The 21,423-nt window shown below is 49.3% G+C and overlaps 1 protein-coding gene across 2 annotated transcripts in view; it reads left to right on the forward strand.

The window, feature by feature from the left end:
- The window catches only part of LOC138287385 (zinc finger protein ZFP2-like), a 140,918-nt gene that overhangs the window by 48,888 nt on the left and 70,607 nt on the right, over positions 1–21,423 (forward strand). For both annotated transcript variants that reach the window (XM_069227774.1, XM_069227775.1), the window contains one exon: positions 14,737–14,826. The gene's annotated coding sequence lies outside the window, so the exon portion shown is untranslated. The remainder of the gene's footprint in view (positions 1–14,736; positions 14,827–21,423) is intronic.

Raw genomic sequence — 21,423 nt, forward strand, 5'->3', positions numbered from 1 at the left:
GCAAAACTGCAGGCACTTACTCATGAAGGGAGATGCAAGCACTTGCCTAGCAGCCATGTCCTTTGCAAGTGGTATGCAAAAATGGTATGTGGTATCCTGATGTTTTCGGAAAGTCTTTGAATGGTGTTTATCCTGAAAAATGGCCAAAGCAGTGAGAAGTTACTAGGCACGTGCCACAGACCATTTAAACATTAAAGTATCTTCCCAGTACAGTACACTTGAATGGTTGACTTGGGTATTACAAGTGCCACATGGATACAGAAGGGCACCAATGCTATAAACATAGCCTTTAAAGTGATTTTAAAAAGTATGACGCCGAGAGGTGCTCCGGGGTAATAACTTGCGATTCCTGAGTTCCACAACTGGAGCCATTCCTGGAGGATTGGTTCCGGCCCATCCTGCCAAAGACCAGATATCCCACTGATTTCTCATCCAAAGCGCCACAGAGCCCTGGTACGGAAAATTCCATCCGGGGCTGCCCCATGCTCATTGAGAGCACGGTTCCTGACTTATAGGGTCAGAGACCTGATGCCTCTGGCCCTCAGAGACTTTGGTGAGGTCAAGTACGAATCCACAAGGATCCTGGTAATACTGGATTTTATAAAACCAGTTCAGCAACAGCAGAAAACATTAACATTGAGTTCATGATGCTCTGCCCGTCTAAACTTAAAGTGCTTTCCCAAGTTAAGGCTCTGTTCTTTGACCTGGGAGTGGCTGAAAGAGCACCCACCTGGTCGACCAATGGGGGGCAGATGCCCGCCCACATGAGACTGCTGGGGGGATGAATCCAGAGTGAAGCGAGGTGATGGCCAGGCCTGAGGTTGCCGGAGCAGAGTGTGGCTGGAGAGACTATGATGGGGGTGGGGGCTCAGGAGGATTCCTCTGTGGCTTGTTCTTCAGACACTGACATTGGGAAGCCTGTGCCGGCCCCTGGGCTGCGACCTCGTGGAGAAGATTCAGACTCCAAGGATTGAGCAGCTCCCTACTGTGATGTTCTGCTTGCAGTGCATGGGATAGGAATGTGGGGGTGAGGGGTGGGGGAAATGCTCTTAGTTACATGTGAGGAGAATGTGTTGGGTTGTTAAATGGGGTGGGAGACAGACATTTCCCAAGTTGGGGTGGTGGGTATTTCTGCCAGGTAAACATGAGGTGGGGGTTCAGTTGGGGTTTCTAAGTTCACTTATGCTTGTTTGGTTTGGTTAGCACACTACATGCTCCTACACAGCCCTGTTAGTTTAGGACCCAACCATTGTGCCCGGCGAGCACCAGACGGGGGGAGGGCATGGTCCACCCAGGCTTGTGGGCTTCTTAGGTGGCGATGGAGGTTGATCCCTCACAGTTCTCTAGTGGAATGTGAACAAGCTGGGCTGCAAAATAAAGAGAGGGGTTGTCGGCCAATATCTCAGTCGTCACTCTCCTGACTAGGTACTCCTGCAAGAGACCAATCTGCTTAGGAATACTTGCAAGTGCCTGCAGAGAGGTAAATACAGGGAGCTGCCACACAAGGTTCACGAAATGCTCTAGAGGGGTGGCTATCCTAGCACTTAAGACTCCCCCCCCCCTTTAGATGACAAATCCCTGGGTTGACCCAGTGAGCTGCTTTGTGGCGGTTGGGGGAGTTCGCACAGACAAAAGGTGCTGGCCGTGAACATATATGCAACCCCGAGATATTGCAAATTGCTGGAATTGTTGGGTCCTATGTTTATAGATGTGCATAGCGACATTCATGTGGTGTGGGGACTTTAACAGCGTCGTGGATGGGCCCCTGGACACTCGCCCCGAAATACACTCCAACCAATAGAAAATGGCTTTACACACAGGCTGCTCACAGTCCCGAAAAAACACTGTCATCTTCGTGTGCCATGAGGAGTTGGGACGATCATTTGCAGGTCATCAGTTAAGAGTAGCTCCACTTCTCCTATGGATTAAATGTTGTCAAAATGCAGAGGCGGGACTGGTGAGAGTGCATATGTCTGATTGTTTATCCCTAGACAATGCAAACAGAATACCATGGCTGATGTACTTAAAATTATCTTTTCAAGAACTGGGCTTAATAGAAATGTTTTCTCACCCGCAAAGTCTTGTTGCAGGTGCTAAGGAGATGGTGAAACCCCATATGGAGGCATGTCTGATGAGAGATTACAGAGCACACTGAACATGAAGACTGTGGAGTCATGTTTGCAATAACTGTTAAAAATGCAGAACTGTGCTTAGTATTGATAAAGAACGCAATTTATCGATCTTATTTAGCATACTTTTGTAGGAATCTGGCTTGGTGTGTGGTGGGTATTTAAGGTACTGACACCTTATACCAGATCCAGGTATCCCCTATTAGTAAAGTGTAGGCAGTGTCTAGTAACCATGCTTCCTAGAGGTAGCTGTGGATGAGCAGCCAAGGCTTATCTAGGAGACATGCAAAGCTCATGCAATACCACTGTAGTCACACAGCACTTACACACACGAAAGAATACACCCAGTGTTACAAAAATAAAGGTACTTTATTATGGTAACACAACACCAAAATACTATAGAGGCAATACTCCCTTAGGAGGTAAGTAATACACAAGATATATACACTTGTTGTCAGAAATAGGCATAAGAATAGTTAGAAAAGAGTGCAAATAGGCATAAGAATAGTTAGAAAAGAGTGCAAATAGTGTAAACACAATAGAGAATAGTGGGCCTAGGGGGAGCACAAACCATATACTAAGAAAATGGAATGCGAGAGTGTCACCCCCACCCAGGTAAGTGTAGAGGGTCGCTGGGGGTAACAAAAAAGTACAAATGTAAGTACCACCCCACCCCCCCAGCAACCGGGAAAGCAGCAGTAAATTACTCGAATTTCCCCCAGGACACCCAATTAGAAGAAAAGAAGAGAATTGCAAAACCCAGCGATGACTGCAAGAAACCAATAGTGGATTCCTGAAGAGGAAGACCTGCGGAGAGAAGGGACCAAGTCCAGATGACACAGCAGAGTCCAGTGGGGGTAGGAGCCCCTTCCCACCAAGCTGAGGATAGCAGGAATTGGTCAATGGTGAGGAAGGAAAGTCAGCACTGCAGCACTGGAGTCAGAGTCGAGTTCCTGTAGGTCACTACCTATGTACAGCGCCCCATTGGTAACTCCGAACATGGCCATGTAACATGTCTAAGATCATGGAATTGTCACCCCAAAGGGGGACAATTCCATGATCCCCCGGGTCTCTAGCACAGAACCCGGGTACTGCCAAACTGCCTTTCCGGGGACTCCACTGCAGCTGCTGCTGCTGCCAACCCCTCAGACAGGTTTCTGCCCTCCTGGGGTCCAGGCAGCCCTGGCCCAGGAAGGCAGAACAAAGGATTTCCTCTGAGAGAGGGTGTATCACCCTCTCCCTTTGGAAATAGGTGCGAAGGCTGGGGAGGAGTAGCCTCCCTCAGCCTCTGGAAATGCTTTGATGGGCACAGATGGTGCCCATCTCTGCATAAGCCAGTCTACACCGGTTTACGGATCCCCCAGCCCTGCTCTGGCGCGAAACTGGACAAAGGAAAGGGGAGGGGAGTGACCCCTCCCCTGACCTGCACCTCCCAGGGGAGCTGCCCAGAGCTCCTCCAGTGTGTCCCAGACCTCTGCCATCTTGGAAACAGAGGTGTCTGTGGCACACTGGACTGCTCTCAGTGGCCAGTACATGCAGGTGACGTCAGAGGCTCCTTATGATAGGCTCTTACCTCTTTTGGTACGTTATTTCACAGCCATTTTACACTGCACTGAAGTAACTTATAAGTCACCTATATGTCTACCCCTCACTTAGTGAAGGTTAGGTGCAAAGTTACTTATTGTGAGGACACCCTGGCACTAGCCAAGGTGCCCCTACATTGTTCAGGGCAAATTCCACTGACTTTGTGAGTGCGGGGACACCATTACACGCGTGAACTACATATAGGTCAATACCTATGTGTAGCTTCACAATAGTAACTCCGAACATGGCCCTGTAACATGTCTAGGATCATGGAATTGTCACCCCAATACTATTCTGGTATTGAGGGGACAATTCCATGCATCCCCGGGGCTCCAGCATAGAACCAGGGTACTGCCAAACTAGCTCTCTGGGGTTTTCACTGCAGCTTCCGCTGCTGCCAACCCTCGGACAGGTTTCTGCCCCACTGGGGCCTTGGAAGCCCAGTCCCAGGAAGGCAGAACAAAGGATTTCCTCTGAGAGAAGGTGTTTGGAAATAAGTGTTAAGGGCCTGAGAAGAGTAGCCTCTCCTGGCTTCTGGAAATGCTTTGAAGGGCACAGATGGTGCACTCCTTGCATAAACAAGGCTACACCGGTTCAGGGATCCCCCCAGCCCTGCTCTGGCGTGAAACTGAACTAAGGAAAGGGGAGTGACCACTCCCCTGACCAGCACCTCCCCAGGAGAGGTGCCTCCAGTGTGTCCCAGACCTCTGCCATCTTGAATGCAGAGGTGTGAGGGCACAATGGAGACCTCTGCGTAGCAAGTGCCAGCAGGTGATGTCAGAGACCCCTCCTGATAGGCTCTTACCTGGTTAGGTAGCCAATCCTCCTCTGAGGACTATTTAGGGTCTCTCCTGTGGGTTTCTCATCAGATAACGAATGCAAGAGCTCACCAGAGTTCCTATGCATCTCCCTCTTTGACTTCTGCCAAGGATCGACCGCTGACTGCTCCAGGACGCCTGCAAAACCGCAACAAAGTAGCAAGAAGACTACCAGCAACATTGTAGCACCTAATCCTGCTGGCTTTCTCGACTGTTTCCTGGTGGTGCATGCTCTGGGGGCTGTCTGCCTTCACCCTGCACTGGAAGCCAAGAAGAAATCTACAGTAGGTCGACGGAATCTTCCCCCTGCTAACGCAGGCAACAAACTTCTGCACCACCGGTCCTCTGGGTCCCCTCTCATCTCGACGAGTTTGGTCCATGGAACACAGGAGCTGGATCTAAGTGACCCCCACAGTCCAGTGGTCCTTCTGTCCAAATTTGGCGGAGGTAAGTCCTTGCCTCCCCACGCCAGACAGTAATCCTGTGTACTGTGTGAACTGCAGCTGCTAGGGCTTCTGTGCACTCTTGCAAGGATTCCTTCGTGCACAGCTCAGCCCAGGTCCCCAGCACTCCGTCCTGCATTGCTTAACTCTCTGAGTTGACCACCGCCTTTGTGGGATCCTCTTTTGTTGTGCTGAGATGACCGCCGTGTACAGCTTTCTTGAACACCTGTTCAGGTGCTTCTGCGGGTGCTGCCTGCTTCTGCGTGGGCTCTATCTTTTGCTGAGCGCCCCCCTCTGTCTCCTCTTCCAAGGGGCAACCTACTGGTCCTTCCTGGGCCCTGGCAGCACCCTTTACCTTCAACCGTAACCCTTGCAGCTAGCAAGGCTTGTTTGCGGTCTTTCTGCGTGGAAACAACTCTGCATCCTCTAGCACGCCGTGGGACATCTTCTGACTAAAAGAGAAGTTCCTGGCACCTTCCATTGTTGCAGAATCTTTGGCTTCTTCCACCCGGAGGCAGCCCTTTTGCACCTTCATCCGGGGTTTAGTGGGCTCCTGCCCCCCCGGACACTTGTGTGACTCTTGGACTTGGTCCCCTTTCTTTGCAGGTCCTCAGGTCCAGGAATCCGTCTTCAGTGCTTTGCAGTCAGTTGTTGTCTTTGCAGAATCCCCATATCTCGACTTTACTGTCTTTCTGGGGTAGTAGGGTAACTTTACTCCTAGTTTTCAGGGTCTTGGGGTGGGGTATCTTGGACACCCTTAGTATTTTCTTACACTCCCAGCGACCCTCTATACACTACACTAGGCCTGGGGTCCATTCCTGGTTCGCATTCCACTTTTTGAGTATATGGTTTGTGTTGCCCCTAGGCCTGTTGTCTCCTATTGCATTCTATTGTGTTCTACAGTGTTTGCACTACTTTTCTAACTGTTTACTCACCTGATTTTGGTTTGTGTGTATATTACTTACCTCCTAAGGGAGTATATCCTCTGAGAGACTTTTGGCATACTGTCACTAAAATAAAGTACCTTTATTTTTAGTAACTCTGAGTATTTCTTATGATATAGTGCTAAGTGATATAAGTGGTATAGTAGGAGCTTTGCATGTCTCCTAGTTCAGCCTAAGCTGCTCTGCTATAGCTACCTCTATCAGCCTAAGCTGCTAGAACCCTACTAATCTACTAATAAGGGATAACTGGACCTGGCACAATGTGTAAGTACCACAAGGTACCCACTATAAGCCAGGCCAGCCTCCTACAAAGGAAGAGTCCTTTTTCTTTCCTGTACAAACTGAAGACGGGCTGTCCTCAGAGGATGCACGACCAGAGAAAAGTTGCAGAAGCTGGAAGGAGCCGAACAAACAATGTTGCAGGTGATGTCTTCGTCTTTGCTGCAGATTGTTGGGTCCTGGAGAGTCCAGATGCAGTTTCTTTGGTCAGAAGTCGAAGTAAAATATGCAGAGGAATCCTGCTGGAATCTTGCAAGCCAAATCTGATGAACCACCCAAAAGAGAGACCCTAAATAGCCCTGAATGGGGATTGGTCACCTAGCTGGGTGACCACCTATCAGGAGGGGGCTCCGACGTCACCTACCTGGCCACTGAGATGCTCCCAGAGCAAGGTGGCAGAACGCAGGGACCCTCTGGTGGAGCTCTGGGCACCACCCCTGGGGTGGTGATGGACAGGGGAGTGGTCACTCCCCTCTCCATTGTCCAGTTTCACACCAGAGCAGGGACTGGAGGTCCCTTAACCGGTGTAGACTGGTTTATGCATGGATGGTACCAAATGTGCCCTTGAATGCATACCAGTGGCTTGGGGAGGCTACTCCTCCCAAGCCACGTAACATCTATTTACAAAGGGAGAGGGTGTAACACCCCTCTCCCAAAGGAAATCCTTTGTTCTGTGTTCCTGGGGTCGGGCTGCTCAAGCAACAGGAGGGCAGAAACCTCTCTGTGCGGTGGCAGCAACTTGGGCTGCCTGAAAAACCCCAGAAGTCTGTAGAAGCAATGCTGGGGGTCCCCTAAAGAGCCCCCAGAGTGCATGAAATCATACAACCAATACTTGCAAAAGTATTGTGGTATGATTCCAACATGTTTGATACCAAACAAGCCTAGTTTCGGAGTTACCATTATGTAGCTGGACATACGTAGTGACCTGTTGTCCAGTACACGCGTAAAATGGCGTTCCTGCACTCACAAAGTCCAGTAAAGTGGGTCTGGAGTTTGTGGGGTCACCTCTGCTGGTGCAGGGGTGCCCTTACACACAGGTACTTGCACCCTGCCCTTTGGGCTGAGAGGGCCTACCATAGGGATGACTAATGGTGACCTGGTGTTGTGACCTTTAGTGAAAACGGGTGCATGCACCCGATTCACACAGTCTGCAATGGCAGGCCTGCAGAACCCTTTGCATGGGCTCCATATGGGGGGCAGAATAACTGCTGCAAACCATAGGGATCTCCTGGAACCCCAATATCTTGGACATCATATACTAGGGGCTTACATGGGGACATCAGTATGGCAATTGTCACTGGGGTCCTTCCTGGTTAGCAGGATCCCAGTGAACACAGTCAAACACACTGACATCAGGCAGAAAAGGGGGTAACCATGCCAAGAAAGAGGGTACTTTCCTACAACTTTAGACTGAATTTAATTAATTTCAAAGTTGCTTTTCCAAAACAATGTGCTTGGCAACATGAATTACTCCCTTGCCACAAATGTAAAAAAAGAGAGCACTTGCCATTTCATTCTATTTTGTCCTGCATAATCTGGCACAAGAGCTTCTTTTCTGGTACTGTTGCTTCATCAGGCAGAGATTAGACAACACCTGACGGTAAGGGAGTCTTTACTAGAATTATCTTAGATATATATATGCCATGCAGTTTTAAACTTTATCAGGAAGGCATTACAAATCAAAAAACGTTATGAATTAGTAATCCTTTAATGTTGTTATTTAAGGAAAACATTTTATGCATCTTGCTGATAATAAAAAAAAACACAAAAACCCCACAATTTTATTTATGGTTGAGAAGAGACTTTAGAATGATATTAAGTACATTGTTCCTATTGATGAAGCAATACCCAATGACCATTTTAATAACTTTTATATATTTATTCACCATGTTTGCTCTTTTATAAAAGTAGAATGTACATAAAAAACTATATTGCTGCATGTGTTTTTATATGCTTTTTATGGCAAAACGCTGAATAAACTTGAATTGACTGACTGACACTCCCAGTGCCTCCTTCGGAGCTGCAGCCCTTTGCCCATGCATTGGGGCTCACCAATGCCTGGTGGAATCTGCACCCCCACAAGAGACAGTACTCGTTTTTCTCCAGGGTTCGATTCTCTGCCGAGATGTCTTCGTCCTACGACCTGAGGTTCAGTAGGTGATTGGGGAAGAATACCAGCCAAAGGGGATATTGGATCACTCTTCCCTCCTGGTCAGAGTAGGAGTCCTGCCACGCATCATAATCCATACTCCTAGAGACTGGACTCTTGGGTTGTGAAGGATGTCGAGGTGGTGGCGTGCCTTTTGGTCACCTCCGAACAGCATTTTGATGAGAACATGGGGACAGTATCCTCCTTGGTGACTTTTAAGGGTCTATAAAAGGGTGTTCTGAAATAGGGTCCAGAATATATTAGCAATAAAGAAACGATGTAGCGAAGAGGAGACGCTGCTCCTGGAGCGGCATCTCCTGCAGCTGAAGCGGGCATGGGTGACCACGGGAGACGCACCCTCTCGTGCCCCTGCAGGTAACAAAGACCCAATACCATATCCCATGCAGCACAAGCAGTGCTGTAACATTACCGAGGGGGTTTTCAACATCGCCTCTACGATATGGGTGACAAAGCCGGCCACTTCCATGCTCTGTTGAGTAGGAGAGAGGAGGAGGCCAGCTGGGTGGCAGAGATAACGACCGATTATGAGGACTTGGTTTGTTCTGATGAAGAGATTGCCCAGGCCTTTGCAGTTTACAATCAGGGGGTTTACATGGCCTGGTGCAACTGTCCAGCCCATGAGGTTGCAGAATATTTGGCGGAGATGCATGGGCTCATTGGCTAGGGCTGCCTAGAAGCTGACTTGACAATCGCAGAATTTCGGCAAAATACTGGGTTCTAATGGTCTCCCTGTGGAACTTAATAAATGCTTTGCGGCCATACTGCACCCCTATCTCCTGAATTTATTAGAGACAGCGAACGAGTAGGGCGCCATGCCCCCGGACCTCAATCATGCCATTATCATTGTCATCCCGAACATAGGCAAGCCTCTTCCTCCTTGCTCATTATTAAAAATGGGGTCTCTAGTTGACAGTCAGCTTACACCCTGTCCAAGTAGGGACACTCACTCTGGCTAGGGTAAGGGAGTCACACACCCAAGATAACCCCCTGCTCACCCCCTTGGTAGGTTAACACAAGCAGTCAGGCTTATCTCAGAGGCAATGTACAAAGTATTTGTACAGACACACACCACAAAAGGACTCCACACCAGTTTAGAAAAATAAAAAATATTTATCTAAATTAAAAAAGACCAAAACGATAAAAATCCAACATACACAAGTAGAGATATCACTTTTTAAAGATTTAAAAGAGTTCTAATTCTGAAGAATCAGTGCTTGTACCCTTATAACACACAGTACATTTGATGTGTCAAAAGCAAAGATGATGTGGGCCACAAAGGTGATGATGCGTCGGAAAAAGCAAGCGATGCATCAATTATTTCCAAGCTGGACGGCCGACATGTGGATTTGTTTCCCGCCAGGTTGGCGATGCGTCAATTCTTTTCAGACAGGACAGGCGATGCGTTGATTCTTTACCCACCGATCTGGCGATGCATGGATTCCTTACTGTGGTGCAGCGTCGATTAAGAAAATAACACCCAGGTGTGCGAAAGTAGCCTCTCTAGCATGGTTACCTCCACTTTTGGCCTGTTTGTGAGTATGTGTCAGTGTGTTTTTTACTTTGTCACTGGGATCCTGCTAGCCAGGACCCCAGTGCTCATAGATAAAAACCTATATGTCAGTATGTTTTGCCTGTCTCACTGGGATCCTGCTAGCCAGGACCCCAGTGCTCATAGTTAGTGTCCTAATGTATGTGTTGTCAGTAGTGCTTGACTGTGTCACTGAGGCTCTGCTAATCAGAACCTCAGTGCTTATGCTCTCTCTGCTTTTAAATTTGTCAATGTAGGCTAGTGACTTCATATTCCAATTGGCACACTTGACCCCCCCTTTCCCCTATAAGTCCCTATTATATGATACCTAGGCACCCAGGGCATTGGGGTTCCAGGAGATCCATATGGACTGCAGCATTTCTTTTGCCATCCATAGGGAGCTCAGACAAACCCTTACACAGGACTGCCATTGCAGCCTACATGAAATAGTGCAAACACTATTTCACAGTCATTTTCACTGCACTTAAGTAACTTATAAGTCACCTATATGTCTAACCTTTACTTGCTGAAGGTTAGGTGCAAAGTTACTAAGTGGGAGGGCACCCTTGCACTAGCAAAGGTGCCCCCACATAGTTCAGGGCCATTTCCCCAGACTTTGTGAGTGCGGGGACACCATTACACACGTGCACTACATATGGGTCAATACCTACATGTAGCTTCACAATGTTAACTCCGAATATGGCCATGTAACATGTCTCAGATAATGGAATTGTCTCCCCATTCCAAATCTGGTATTGGGGAGCCAATTCCATGCATCCTGGGGGATCTACCATGGACCCCCAGTAATGCCAAACAAGCTCTCTGAGGCTTGCACTGCAGCTACAGCCAGCTGCCACCACCTCACGTACAAGGTTCTGCCCTCCTGGGGTCTGGGCAGCTCAGTCCCAGGAAGACAGAACAAAGCAAGAAGAGCTAAGAAAGCTAACAAAGCTAAGAAGAAAGTAAGCCTACTTCAAAGGCCAAAATGAGTATGAGAAGATGACCCAAAACCACAGACGAGAGACACTTCTTGGGGTAGACACTCTACCTCACAGACACTTCCTGGAGAAGAAACTTGAACCGGAATCTGCATCCTGCTAAGAAGAACTGCCTGGCTGCCCAAAGGACTCACCTGTCTGCTTTCTGTGAAGGGCTGGTGCCTTGCTGCCCTCTGGCTGCGGTGAAGAAGTGCTCTCCAAGGGCTCGGATAGAGCTTGCCTCCTATTCCCTGGAGTCTCAGGACCAAAAAGACTCCAACTCTACAAGAAGGACTCCTTGTGCAGTGAAGTTAGAAGCACAGCCTGCCAAAAACAACGCACAGCCTGCACCGCAGTGAAAATCTCACCGCACGCCGAACCAGAACGACGCAGCCCTACTTCGGAATGCGAAGAGTGACGCAGCGCAGCGACCGGATACTGGATGCACGCCCCATTGGATCGACGCACAGCCAAACCGGAACGACACAGCCCGACTTCTAGAGAGGAAGACACCTGCCGTGCGGTAGGCAGTTCAACGCAATGCCCACCGGATCGACGCAGCTCCTGTGACTTTGTCTTGTTAGCGCAGGAAATCCACGCATCGTCCCCGGGGCTTCTGAAAACCCTGCAACCAGAAGAGGATCCACGACCGAGCACCAGAAATTGACACACAGCCGTCCCTGCATGAAAACTAAATGACGCATCGCCGTGTGCGGCCGAAGAAATCAATGCACACCCCTGTTTCCACGCTTCTCCTCCTCTGCAGTTCTTTGCGGAGATTTTTCACGTGAACCAGGTACTTTGTGCTTGAAAGAAACTTGTTTGCTTTTAAAAGACTTGAAACTTTATATCACTTTTCAGTGATATCTCAACATTTACTCAGTGCATTTTAATTGTTTTGACCTGCATTTATCCAGATAAATATTACATATTTTTCTAAACGCTGTGTGATGTATTTTTGTGGTGTTATTGTATGATTTATTGCACAAATACCTTACACATTGCCTTCTAAGTTAAGCCTGACTGCTCACTGCCAAGCTACTTAAGGGTGGGCACAGGATAATTTGGATTGTGTGTGACTTACCCTGTCTAGAGTGAGGGTCCTTGCTAGGACAGGGGGTAACCTTACTGACAACCAAAGACCCCATTTCTAACACTTACCTTTTACACTGCATCCTGCTTATGGGGATGCCTTGGGCCTACCTTAGGGGTGACTTACATGTAGTAAAAGGGAAGGTTTGGGCCTGGCAAGTGGGTGCACTTGCCAGGTCGAACTGGCAGTTTACAACTGCATAAAGACACTGCAGTGGCAGGTGTGAGACATGTTTACAGGACTATTCATGTGGGTGGCACAATCAGTGCTGCAGGCCCACTAGTAACGTTTGATTTACAGGCCGTGGGTACACAGCGTTCACTATACTAGGGACTTACTAGTAAACCAAACATGCCAATCATGGAGAAACCAATCACTCATACAACTTAGACAGAGGGCATATGTACTTTAGCACTGGTAAAGTGCCCAGAGTCCTAAAGCCAATCCAAAAAGGTCAGGAAAAATAGGAGGAAGAAGGCAAAAGGTTTGGGGATAACAGGGCAACAAGGGCCACAACCAACACTCTTCATAACAAACCATCTCCCTACTCAACACTGAAAGCAAGATACTGGCAGAGATCATCACTTCCAGACTGATGGAAGTGTTCCCCGACCTGGTACAGGTAGACCAAAACAGCATCCTGCTATGGAAGCAGTTTTTTTGGCTAAACTGATACAAGGCGGATCCCACCCTACGGGCGCAAATATTATTGGAAGTAGAAAAAACATTCAATTCTATTGACTGGTGTTACTTGTTTGAGACCCTGAAGTGCCTTGGCTTTGGCCCACAGTTCTGCAGATGGGTGGCACTCCTTTACAAGGCACCCACAGCAGCGGTAAAGGTCAGTGGCATTGTCTCTAAGCCATTGGCGGTTGGGAGGGGAGCGAGGCAGACTGCCCGCTGTTGCCTCGCCTGTTCGCCTTCTGTATGGTAGTGTGCAGGTTGTGCCGCAGGGCGGACATTCTGGGTGTCCTCCTGGTTCTGGCAGAGCCGGAAAAAATCTTGCAATATGCAGATGACGCCCTGTTGCACTTGACTGCTCAAGAAGGGTCAGTCCCGTTGCCGCTGTTGGTGCTTCCCTCCTTTGAGCCCTGTTAAGGGAATCTGTTTTAACCATGAAAAGTCTATCCTTTTTTAGTTGGGCTTCTGCGAGGGACTGGAACCTTGCAGAGTGGGGCTTCCAGGTCATGACGGCTAGATTTTGATGTCTAAGTATTGAGATTACATTGGATTGCACTTGGTTTCTGGAGCAGACCTTCCAGAGGGATGTGATGGAGTTCCGCACCAATGGGGAACTAGCATACCGGATTGACCGCATGGCTATGAGGAGGCGGACAGATGTCCACTATGTCTATGTGGGAAGGGACTGGCTGCACATGCCTGACCCAACGAGGATCATGTTGAAGGTCTGGGGTGATGCCACCAGTGCCATAGTTTGGAAGGGCAAGATCACCTAGCCACCCCACTTTGGAGGGGTGTTGCCAGAGACTGGGAGGCTAGCCAGTTTCGGCCAATGGGAACAAGACCCTGGGAGATATACTGGAGAGTGGGAAGGTTAATTCCTTTGTGGCCCTGTAGGAGGAATATGCTCTCACCGAGACCCAATGGTTTAAATACCTGCAACTAGCACATGCCCCCCTGGAAGTCCAGATCCTGGGTTTGGAATTCCCTGCGTCCTCCCCACTGGACGCATGGGTGTTGGGGGGAGGCGCTGGTCCACAAGGCGGTTACCTGCCTCTACCGCACTATACTAAATAACCCACCGGACCATCTAGAGAAACTGCAAGAGACATGGGAAAAGGACGTTTGGCCTTTAGAGGATGGGCTGGGAGGTTGTGATGATGCACCCCAGAAAAGTGGCCATTACAGCCAGGCTGCGTATTATACAGTTCAAATTCTCCACAGGCTATACTATAACAGATCCAGAATCTACAAAATGGGGAGAGTGAGCACCCTGACATGCCTCTGCTGTTGTGCGGTTGAAGACACATTCCTATATATGCTCTGGGGCTGCTGGAAGGTGTTTGAATACTGAGGGGGGATGATCGGTGAGCTGCAATCGGTATTGGGGGCTTCAATTCCTAGATCACAAAAATTGATTATTATGGATGATGTGAATATCCTTAGGAAGCAATTGTTGTTCTACATGTTGGGTTTGTCATAGCCAAGCGCGACCAGGCCAGGTGTCTTGGGGGTGGGAGGGAGGGCTGGAATCAACTATCGTGCCAACTAGGACATTGTGGCAGGAGGGGATTAATCAATGTATGGAGACTGAGAACGGCGTACGAAAGTCAGGGATGCCCTTAAACATTTGAGAAGGTATTGGGGCACTGGAGGGCATACAATGGCCTGACGGGTAGCTTTAAAGATGCCCAGGTGAGGAGCCCTCGCTGTGGCAGGTGGCCATCACAGAGAAGGAGCTGGGTGGTCGACGCCCAGACTAATGCTATGATCCTATGTCCCGGGCAGGCTTTGACTGGTTCACTGTACATACTGAAATGGATTTGTTGATGTGCTGTTAGATTGATGCATTAATGTTTCTTATGTGTAGAGGCTGGGTTGTAGCACTACTGAAAGGGAGTGCGAATAAGCTGACAGAATCCAAATATTTTTTCTATAATAGTGTTCTTTTATTGATATGACGATGTATTCTAGTATTTTCCGTATCTTTAACAGTCTGTGTTCTCTTTGCTTTTGGATTTTTTTCCTCAGGTCTTTCTTTTTCGTTTAGTTTTTCAGTCTCTTATTTCATTTCTTTGTTTCTCTTCTAGGATATCTTCTTCTCCGGCAGGAGGCTCGCCAACACCAGCAGGGGATAGCAAGGACGCGCCGTTAAGGGAAAAATAAAAAGGGGAAGACAGGTAAGTGGTTTGCTTCACCTGTTATGTATAAGGGTTAGGAGGGAATGTGAGGAGTGGTGGGTGGCAGAGCTGAACAGGGAATAAGAGGTTCCCAGGGACTCATCGCTGTGCTGGGGTGCTTTCTTACAGACTCAATACTTCCTTTGGTGTTTTTTTTATGTCCGAGCCTATTACCGTCACAGGCCCGGTTGGTGCAGGTTAGTCAAAAGGGAAATGCAAAATAATAAAGCAAGCAAATGGGAAAATAAAAATAAAGAAGAGAACAAAATTCAAACGTGTTTTTGCCTTTCTAAAGTGCGGACGTTAGGTAGAACGACAGCAATCACTGGGGTGTTGACGCCGGGTTTTGTTCACTACCCCCTCCCAACGTCTGGCCCCAAACCACCCGCCTTCCTCTCCCGCCCGTAAAATATGTTATTGGGCTTAGGAAGCAGGTACGTACCTGCGATAGCCACGTCCCTCCAGGGACGTGGCTGGGAGTTGCCGCCAAATGCTGTTCACTTGCTAGGGAAACTGTGCCTCGCTTCTCGGCTTCTCAGTTCGTTCCTTGGATCTCCTTGCTCGCGCCGCCGCTTATCGCCTTCTCTTCTTCTCCCCGACGCCTCGGCAGTCCATCGTCTAGTAGTCCTTCTCCCTGGATATTCAGGTTTGTGACCGTCTGTTCCGGTCTTTGGCTATTTTCTGTGCTCCCGGGGTACCGGTTGGTCGGTCCAGGAGCACCATCCATAAACAGGGCCCCTGCGACCCTGTTACACACCCCTCCCCTAGAAGGGGACTGTTCGAGTTCCTGGTCAGGGGGTATCTCCACAGATAATAAGCAGTACACATTTGGCTTCCTGGTAAGTGTTGGACCTGAAAGGAAAATGGATGTAGTTCGATAAACCATTTGTAGTATGCGTGGGTTAGTATTCTTATGGAGGGACAACCGTGTGAGGGGAGCATGATCATTATGCAGAACGAAGGGGTGTCCTAGTAGATAGCATTGGAGATTCCTGATGGCCCATTTTATTGCTAGACACTCTCTTTAAATTATTGGGTACCGCTGTTCCCGTGGTAGGAGTTTCTGACTTATGAATACAATATGGTGGCTATTATCACTTTCATCTTCTTGAAACAATATGGCCCCTTTCCCCACGTTGGAAGCATCAGTCTGTAGATAGAATTGTTTTTGGAAGTCTGGGCAACGTAATACTGGGTCTGTGGTCAGACTTCCCTAAAGGACAGTATTAGAAATGGGATCTTTGGTTGACAGTCAGGTTACCCCCTGTTCAAGCAAGGACCCTCACTCTAGTCAGGGTAAAAGAGAATCACCCTCAGCTAACCCCTGCTTACCCCCTTGGCAGCTTGGCAGAGCAGTAGGCTTAACTTCAGAGTGCTAGGTGTAAAGTATTTGTACCAACACACACAGTAACTCAATGAAAACATTACAAAATGACACAACACAGGTTTAGAAAAATGTCGCAAACGCTTCACGTTCTATGGCACTTCACCTACGTTCCCTGGGTAGTAACCTCCTAATAATGAAGGCTACGGGTTGATCTAGGCCCTCTTCATTAAGCTGTTAGAGTACTGCTCCAATACCATGCTCTGAGGCATCTGTTTGCACAACAAACTCCTTGAAGTGGTCAGGTGCCTTCAGCACAGGTGCTGTGCACATGGCAGCCTTCAGGGCATCAAAAGCATTCTGGCAAGCCTGTGTCCAGATCACTTTTCTGGGTTGCTTCTTCGAAGTCAACTCATTTAAGGGGGTAACAACTATACCATATCCCTTTAACAAACCTCCTGTAATATCCTGTGAGACCTAAAAATGCTCTCACTTAAGCCTGGGTCTTGGGAGGCTCCCAAGCCAGAATGGTGTCAATCTTAGGCTGTAGGGGTGCTACCTGGCCACTCCCCACCTGGTGTCCTAAGTACACCACAGAACCCTGCCCTATTTGGCACTTGCTCGTCTTAATAGTGAGGCCTGCCTTCTGCAGGGCCTCTAACACTCTCCAGAGGTGTTTCAAGTGTTCCTCCTATGTGGAACTAAACACAGCAATGTCATCCAGGTAAGTGGCACTGAACTCATCCAGCCCAACCAACACTTGGTTGACCAACCTCTGAAAGGTGGCAGGGGCATTCCTCATCCCAAATGGCATCACTTTAAATTGAAAATGTCCATCTGGGGTAGAGAATGCTGACCTCTCCTTGGCCTCATCAGTTAAGGCAATCTGCCAGTATCCAGATGTTAAATTAAACGTACTGAGGTACCTGACAGCTCCCAACCGATCAATGAGCTCATCAGCTCGGGGGATGGGGTGTGCGTCAGTCTTGCTGACCGCATTGAGTCCCCTGTAGTCCACACAGAACCTGAGTTCCCAATACCACTGGGCTGGCCCAAGGGCTGCTGGAGTGCTCAATAACCCCTAGGGTAAGCATTTTGGATACCTCATCCTTAATGCATTCCCTGACCCTGTCAGTCACCCTGTAAACCTTCTGTTTATTAGGTGTACTGTCCCCAGTGTCCACATCATGTGTGCACAAGTGTGTGACTCCTGGGATCAGGGAAAACAGTGAGGAAAACTGTCCCAACACGTGGCAACAGTCACCTTGCTGCTCCTCAGTCAGGGGGGAGGAGGAGGAGGAGCAGGAGAGGATCACTCCCTCCACTGACCCGTCTTTTTCTCCTGCAGACAGGAGGTCAGGAAGAGGCTCACTCTCCTCCTCTACCCCATCATCTGTTGCAAGGAGCATTGACAGCTCAGTCCGCTCAAAATGTGGCTTGAGGCGGTTGACATGCAGGACTCTTAAAGGGTTCCTTGGAGACCGCAAGTCCACCAGGTAGGTGACTTCACTCTTGCGCTCCACCACCTCAAATGGCCCAGTCCACTTATCCTGGAGCACCCTAGACTCCACTGGCACCATCACCCACACTTTCTGACCAGGTTCAAAATCGACCAGAGTGGCATTCCGGTCGTACCACCGTTTCATATCCTCCTGGTTTGCTTCCAGGTTCTCCTGAGCGAGACTCCTGAAGCGGGCAGTCTGGTTTCTTAAAGCCAGCATGTAGCTAAATACATCCTGGGGTGGTTTACTAGGAGCTTTCTCCAAAGCTTTCTTCACCAGACGCAAAGGTCTCCTCACAGGGTGGCCATAGATGAGCTCAAAGGGGCTAAAGCCAAGTCCCTTTTGAGGCACTTCCCTGTAAGCGAACAGAAGGCATGGCAAGAGGACGTCCCACTTCTGCCTCAAGGCCTCTGGCAGGCCCTGGATCATGCCTTTCAAGGTGCGGTTGAATCTCTCAACCAGACCATTACCTTGGGGGTGGTAAGCGGTGGTGAACTTGTAGGTTACCACACACTTTCCACAGAGACTTCATATACGTAGATATAAAGTTGGTACCCCTATTAGATACCACTTCCTTGGGGAACCCCATGCGGGTAAAAACTCCCATCAAGGCACAGCCCACCACAGGGACAGTGATGGTTTTTAGAGGAATGGCTTCTGAGTACCGGGTATCATGGTCCACCAAGACCAGGATGAACTTGCTGCCCATGGCTGTCTTGGGATCCAGAGGCCCCACAATGTCAATACCAACCCTTTCGAAGGGGGTACTAACTACAGGGAAAGGTTGGAGGGGCACCTTACATTTCCCCCCACTCTTTCCACTGCCTGACAAGTTTGGCAAGACCTACAGTAGGTATCAGAGTGCTTTTGCATTTGGGGCCAATGAAAGTGGGTGACAAGCCTGTCAAAGGTCTTGCCCTACCCAAGTGTCCAGCTAAAGGCACATCATGAGCCAGACCCAGTAGGAAGGCCCTAAAGCGCTGGGGTACCACCAGCACACGTGCTGACCCAGTCTCAGGAACTTTAGGCTTGCTATAAAGGAGGCCGCCCTCCCAGTAGATTAGGTGGGATCCTGGCTCCACGCCAGCCACCTGGGCCGCAGCCTGCTGCCGCAGCCACTCTAGAGTAGGGCATACCTTCTGTGCCTCACAGAATGCCTCTGGTGGGCCCCACTTTCTGATGCCACTGCGACAGCTCAGGGACCTCCCCCAGTTCAGCCACCTGTTCCCCGGTAGGCTCCGGGGCGTCACCCTCAGGCCCCGCCTCCTCTCAGACCACAAGAACTTCGGGCCGGGTTCCCGCGCCCCCTGCCCTTCCTCTTCTTGGCGGTCCCCTGGGCCACTGTTTCAGGTTACAGGGGCTCTTGACCACCATGACGGGCTGCCATTGACCGGGTGGATATCCATACCCACCCAGGCAGACCCAACATCTCCAAGTGAGACCTGTGTTCCACCTCCTTCCAAGGGGAATCCTCCAGTTTGTTGCCTAGCAAACAACCAACAGACATGGTTGGACTCACAGCTACCTTCAAGGAACCTGAGGACCCCCCCCCATTCAAAGGGAACCTGCGCCACTCTGCACAGGCGCTCGGAGTTGTCCACTGCAACTACCTGGTGAAGTACCCGGGGATCTAACTGCTCTTCAGACACCAGCTGACTCCTCACTGTAGTCACACTGGCTCCTGTGTCTCTCAGAGCCTCCACCCTCTGTCCATTAATGGTCACCCACTGCCTGTACTTCTTAGTGTTTTTATGCACTAGGGTTCTCTGGACCATCTCACTGTTCCCTAGTGAGACAAGGGTCATCTCAGCCAGTGTTGCCAGATTGGGCGATTTCCCGCACAAATGGGCAATATTTTTCACATTTGTGCGGGGAAAAAACCCAATTGCGGGGAGCCTGATTGTTGGGCTATTTTTAGCCCTGTGTGCAGAAAAATTGTGGGGCGGCGGTGCCGCCGGAGATACTGCCCCGGCCAGGCCCCGCCCCGTGGGATAGCGAGTCGCGGCACACACAGCAGCAGGCAGCAGCGTGTGCGCCGCGCAGTGTCTCCACCAGGGGGCCATCAATTGCTAGCGCTTTCGCGCTACTAGATTGACGGCCTTCTGCCCCACTGAGAGCGCGGCCGTACATCACAGAGCTCTCAGTGGGGAAGAAGGCCGTCAATCTAGTAGCGCGCGAAAGCGCTACCAATTGACGGCCCCCTGGTGAGACACTGCGCTGCGCTCACAGCAGCCGGCGCCCCACATTAGCTGATGGGGGCAGAGGGCCATCAATCTAGTAGCGCGTGAAAGCGCTACCAATTGATGGCCCTGCCAAGAAGTATTGGCCTGCCCCGCGGCATTATTTAAAATGCCTGCGTGGGTGGGTGCCACGTGGTGAGCGGGCGAGTCAGTCAGTGTGTGGCACACTGTTTACTCACTGGCTGCGCTGCGCACGTGGTGGTGTCCTCTGGTGTGAGCCTCAGCCTGCACAGGTGTGGTGCCCCCCATCCCCCCCTGGAAAAGTCTCTTTTGTTGTGCGCTTCCGCCTTGGACCCCAAATTAAAGCCAGCGCCCAGCCCCAGAGTGCGTGATTGGGGCCCGGTAGAGGGGAGACACCCCCCCTGGCCCCTTCCTGTTGTGTAGGTGCTACCTACGTCCCCTGCCTACACTGACGTGCGACCAGTTGGTGCGCAGCTGCGTAAGACAAGGTAAGTGTACTTCAATTTGTACCTTTGTGACTTTTGAGTAGATGTATTCCTTATTTTTAATATTCAGGGACTAATTGTGGATTGAGAGTGCATAGGATCTAAAGCATGGCAGGATTGAATAAGAATGACTGGCACAGCCAGTGCTTAATTTGTAAATAAAAACGTGCTGGTGTCCACAGCTCGCCTCTTAAACACGCAGCTGCTGCAATTAAATGTCCAAACACGGAATACTAGGGCAGTGTAATCCTAAAGCCATGTTGGGTCTATTTAGTCCATTCTAAGCCATTTCACCTCATTCCTGCAGCTTTCTGCTCTCTCCCTTTCTGGCACTCTTTTTCATTTTTGCATTCCTCCGTCTTTCCCATATGTGTCTTTTGCTTGCAGTAAATGCTTGAGGCAGGAAAAAAGAGTGCCGTCCCTTAAAAATAAGTGCCAGGGCTCTGCACCGGAAACAACAAGCACAAATTAAGCACTGGGTGGAATCACATGAAGGTTGGTGATGACAAAGAGTTATTGTGTTTGTCTCGTAATGCAGGGGGGTTACCAGCTGAGTTGTGCAGTGTGTGCTTTGCAGGGCATTTAAATAAAAATAAATCATTCAGTTTGGGTATTACTTAAACCATTTTATCTGAAACCTTTTTGCACGTTTGGTAGCAGTCTGTCTTATACTGCCAGTAATGCAAGTTTAACCTAATGACTTACATTTGCACAACACACAATTCTCCATTGCAGCAGTGAAGATTTAATTCTGTGGCTTTTTGGTTACACACAGACCTTTCAGTGCATTAACAAATAAAGGTTTCATAATATACAGTGATTAACTTAACTTTTTTATTTTAAGGCATGAGTTATGTATGTGGGTGCCTGAAACAGAATATATATATATATATTTTTTTTAGCCACACGTTTAACCCTGCCCCATTGCATGCAGCATCACTGTTCCCATACTTTTTTTAATGCACTTTGAGCTGTGTTTATTCATTTATTTCACTCCAGTTGCAGGCAGTACAAGCACAAATGTGGTCCCATTGGCTGAGCTAAGCGAAATGAGGGTACATGGTCAGTGCACAGCCTCACTGCAT

This window comes from Pleurodeles waltl, chromosome 4_1 (assembly GCF_031143425.1).
Source record: "Pleurodeles waltl isolate 20211129_DDA chromosome 4_1, aPleWal1.hap1.20221129, whole genome shotgun sequence".
Taxonomy (NCBI): Eukaryota; Metazoa; Chordata; class Amphibia; order Caudata; family Salamandridae; genus Pleurodeles; species Pleurodeles waltl.